Source organism: Mus pahari, chromosome 14 (genome assembly GCF_900095145.1).
Source record: "Mus pahari chromosome 14, PAHARI_EIJ_v1.1, whole genome shotgun sequence".
Classification (NCBI taxonomy): Eukaryota; Metazoa; Chordata; class Mammalia; order Rodentia; family Muridae; genus Mus; species Mus pahari.
Genome location: NC_034603.1, coordinates 12,387,451 through 12,392,532, shown reverse-complemented (window position 1 = coordinate 12,392,532; position 5,082 = coordinate 12,387,451). Strand labels below are relative to the sequence as shown.

At 41.4% G+C, this 5,082-nt stretch overlaps 1 protein-coding gene and 1 non-coding gene across 2 annotated transcripts in view; one reads left to right on the top strand and one right to left on the bottom strand.

Moving 5' to 3' along the window:
* The window catches only part of Adra1b (adrenoceptor alpha 1B), a 126,007-nt gene that overhangs the window by 34,198 nt on the left and 86,727 nt on the right, over nt 1-5,082 (top strand). The window lies entirely within an intron of this gene.
* LOC115065418 lies at nt 168-304 on the bottom strand. The gene has a single exon (XR_003845209.1). It is a non-coding gene; the product is annotated as a small nucleolar RNA SNORA42/SNORA80 family (small nucleolar RNA).

Genomic DNA, 5,082 nt, shown 5'->3' with positions numbered 1-5,082 from the left:
AAGAAGAAGAAGAAGAAGAAGAAGAAGAAGAAGAAGAAGAAGAAGAAAAAGAAGTTGTTCTCGTGTGGGTCATGATTCCTTTAGGAGACAACCTACCCTTTCACAGGAGTCACCTAAGACCATTGGAAAACACAGATATTTACATAGTGATTCTTTTTTTTTTTTCTCACTGTGTGACCCATTTCAGTATCAGCAGCCTACAGGCACGGAGGCCGGGCAATGGTTAGGAGCCACAGTTTGTTCTATCATGGGACACTATGAGAGGCCCAGTGATTCTTAACAGTAGCAAAAATTACAGTTATGAAGCAGCAACGAAAACAAATTTATGGTCAGGGATCACCGCATGAAGAACATTAGGAAACAACATTAGGAATGTTGAGAACCACCGCTGTAAAGGGACATGCTTCATGCAAAGACCTTAAAACGGAAACTGCAGGACCCTGGTCCTCACTTAATGTGTTCTAGGTCTTCTAGAAAGTTCCTTCCCCTTTCTGGACCTCACTCAGTTTTATAGACTCTAAAATTATGTAGACAACAGTGTCCTCAGAATTGCTGCCAAACATGTATGTGGTGAACTTTGATGTTGGCTTTGCCACTACACGGTTCCTATTCCTCTGGTGCCACCGAATGTGTATGGAGAGTTGCCCACTCCACCTTCAGCGTTTTAGCTTCATCCCAGTGGTGACCATGTGACTGAGATACAGCAAGCCGTATGTGAGTCAGCCACCCCTGACCACAGAGACTCTTAGAGCCAGACCCACAGCCCGATCAGGCCCAGTGAGATGCGCAAGCCTGGGAATTTTCTTAATGCTTAGAACATGGTTTAATATGTCCCACTGGCTGAGGATCTGGGAGGATATAGCCCACGAGAAGTGTGGGCAGTGGCTTCAGGTGACAATGAACGAAAAGTCTGAAAATAGGACCCTTATCAGAGTCATGGTCCACAAATAGAGAAAACATATCCTGGCCATGCACTGTGAGCTGTGTGCCCAGCTTCATCTGCACCAGGCAATCTCTAACATGAGCAAATTCAGTCCTTTTGCTTCATAAATTTGGAGTGCTGTATATGTGGGTATGATCTAAAGAGTGAATTTCTAACTCTGGATGAAATGTGACCTTGCTGTCACTGACAAGAGCCACACAGAAGGAAAGTATGTGAGGCGCTTTCTCCGTGCCACCCAGATACATCTCAGATCTTCCCATGGCACGTAATGAGGTTGGGAATGAAATGCACACTTCCCATACACCAAGACTTTCATTTCCAAATGCCATCAAAGTTGTCACTGGGAAGGGGACTATAAATTTACATTTTCTTATTACACATTCCACCAGTACTCTTTGGAAGGCCTTCAGATCTAGTTTGCAGAACCTGCCAGTAGGAAACTGTAGATCAAAAGCCAGGCATGGAGATGCATGCTTATAATCCCAGGACTGGGAAAGTAATGACCAGTGGATCCCTGGGGCTTCCTCAATAGCCAGTCTAGCCTAATTGCTGAGCTCCAAATCCTTCTCAAAACTCAAAGTGAGCAGCCGCTGAGAATCAATGCCCAAGGTGACCTCTGCCCTTTAATATAAGTGGACACTAGTATTCACAATATCCTCACAATACAGACTCTAAACCAAAATTACAGGCAACCCTTATGACTACCAATCAGATGAAAGGATCTCTATTTACAGACACCGGGACATGGGAAGGAGAACGGGTCCGCTTCATCCACACAGTTGACTGGTCTGTGTGGCCACCCCTAGATCAATCAGACTTATCCAATTCCTCAGGCTTGTAAAGACTTCCATGGGAATGTGGAGAAAGGAGGCGGGCTTTTGGTGGCTCCTTCCATTCTGTGATGTACAGCTTGGGACCTTTGCGGTCTCCATTTTCAATCCATGAACCAGGGAAGGTTTTGGTCTGTGCCGTGAAAATAAGAGACAGAGACCAGGCATCTCTCTATGTGAATTTTGCTGAGGGCCTTCCTGGGGTCCCAGGTTCCTCTTGCTAAGCAAGCCCAGTTACACAATAGCCTTCAAACTGCACATTATACACTGTTGACTTAGAATAAATTCTGATATATGGGAAAACATTAAATCACTTAGAACCCCAAGTTACCTCCTCAGACATGATTTCAGCTAATATGTTCATGCACGCATCACTTAAAAGTGGTAAATACATTCTGATAAATGCATCATTTGATAATTTAGTTACTGTATGAGCATCATAGAGGTTGACTAATATGAACCCGCAGGATCTTATCTGCTACCCCACATGGACTATTCAGTGTGATCTATTGCTCCTAGGCTACAAAAATATGCAGCACTTGGCTGTTCTGACTACAACAATTTATTATAAAAAAACGATAAGTGTGTGTATCTAAATAAACAGAAGACAGTTCTAAAGCAACATGCTAGATGATAGAGACTTTTCAGTTCTCTGGCAACCCCATAGGACCGATCATCTTTACAGATTATTTCTTGTTCCTTTCTCTCTGCAAGGTGAATTAAAAACCCAGATATCTCTGGTATGTGGTTTGCATATACTTTACTGTTTTTTATGTGGTTGTAGATATTTTCACCTTTTTGTTTGGATATTTGTTCTCTTTTTTTATTATTGATCTCTAAGAATTTTTCTAATATCACAATAATATGAGTCACACTGCTCAAGACATAATTTAATATAACCTTTGTGCTTTAACTTGGCAGTGTGGGAGTTTTGAAATATAAGACTTTATATTTTTAAGGTTTATTTTGTGTTTATGGTTGAGTGTTTGCACGCATGTCTGTGCACAACCTTTATGCAGCATCCCCAAGGAACAGAGAGGGCATCAGATGCCTTGTAACTGGAATTAGAGACTGTTTCAACCGTTATGTGGGTGCTAGGAGGTGAACTCAGGTCTCCAGGTCCTCTGCGAGAGGAGCCAGTTCTCTCCAGTCACAATATATTTTTATTTTTATTATTTTTCATAATTGATGCCATGATTTTTTAAAAAGGGATTTTTCTGAATTTTAAAAATATTTACCTACACTTTCTTACTTTTATGATTTGTTTATATTTAAATTTCCAATTTATATGACATATATGTATGTGTTTGTATATGAGTACATGTATATGATATGTATGCATATGTGTATGCACTTGGAGTATAGTATGTATATATGTGTGTATGTGTATGTATATGTATGTGTGTTATGTGTATATGTGTGTTATGTGTGTTTATGTGTATGTGTGTTATGTGTGTTATGTGTGTTATGTGTATGTATGTATGTGTGTATGTGTGTATGCAAATGTATGTATGTGTATATGTATGTATGTGTATGTATATGTTTATGTGTGTATGTATGTGCATAAACACATATGAGGAATAATGTCAGAATCATACACATGCTAATTAAGCTCTATGGCTAAGCAACACACACGGTCTGGGCTTCACAGTTTTTGCAGGGTAGGAAGCAAGTAGGGCCTTGACTTTAGCCTCTTCGAGTATCCAAAATCAGTATCATTGTAATCAATAGATGTGACCTGCATGCGTATGTTACATCTCGCCAACAGACAGCCATTGAGATGGATCATCCATTCTGGCCATCAAGCTAGGCTCTTGGCACTACTGTCCCATTCAGTCTAGTTATCAAAATTCTAATCCAGTAGGATATTTCCTCTCTAACCTTTTTTCCCCAAATTTTATGTTCTCTCCTTAAGCATTTATTGCAGAAGTATTTTGGAATCATTTTGCTAAGCACCTTCCAAATTCTTCTGATATTTCCTATGGAGCTGCAATAAATGGATAAATTGAATTGGAGGCCATTGGCAGCTTCTCAAGGTCTCCATAATGTGTCTTTTCATTTGCTCAAGTCTTCTTTTATGCCTCTTAGTAAAGTTTTATCATATGGGTCCTTTATGTCTCTTATTAAAATTACTTCTACATAATATATACATGAGTACTATCGTATTCTGTTTTATAGCACATCCATGCTGGTAAACCATTGATATATACTGCTGTATACATGCCTAGTTGAACAAGATCCACAGAGGGGGTAGAGCTAGATCAGATGAGCCCAAAGCAAAGAGGAAAAAATGGGGTAGAGAAGAGGAAGCAGAGGAGGGAGGAGATGAGGATGAGGACAAGGACATCACTTTTCCTGTCTTTTCCCTGCCGTATGCCCACTGGAAACCCAGTTAAAGCTGATGAATGGGAGGCAGCTGAGAAAGGCCCAGACACATAAGCAAGGGAAGCCATGGGACAGACCCAAGTCTTACTCATATTGTCCTCATAAAGACTCCTGATGTCTGTAAAGATCATTCCTGCTTTCCAAACCAGCACTGTCTCCACTGGGACAGCTACTAGAATGTGCACTGATTTAAGAATGTCCAAAGGTGCATAATGGAATTGCTGAAGCAAGCTTATCGCTTCTGAGGGGAAACTTGCCTCCGGATGTATTAATAAGATTGTTAGGTAGAAACAAAAATGTAGAGTTATTTACTGTGTAAAAATGTCTGTCACTCCAAGAGTCTCCCAAGGAGTGGAGACCTCAGAGGACTTCTTCTGGAAAAGCCCAGTGAGTCTTAAAGGCTGGGGAGAGGGATTCCCAGCAGGACAACCCCCCTATTCCACTCTTCCTAGGCAGACAAAGTACAAGGACCACCAGCTGGACCAGTACTGTTTTCAAAGTCTTTCTGAACACCACTGTAAACTGATAAAACTTCTAAGATGTGACTTCAATACTATATGACACAATATGCTACATCATGTTGAGGAAGACCCCCACCTACCCCTCTTCTGAGCCTTCCGAAAGACTTCAAGGAAATTTCTTTTTTTATTAGATATTTTCTTTATTTACATTTCAAATGTTATCCCCTATCCTGGTTTCCCCACCAAAAACTCCCGATCCTATCCCCCTCCCCCTGCTCACCAACACACCCACTCCAGCTCCCCTGTCCTGGCATCCCCCTACACTGAGACATCGAGCCTTCTCAGTACCAAGGGCCTCTCCTCCCATTGATGTCCAACAAGGCCATCCTCTGCTACATATGCAGCTGGAGCAATGGGTCCCTCCATGTGTTTTCTTTCATTGGTGGTTTAGTCACTGGGAGTT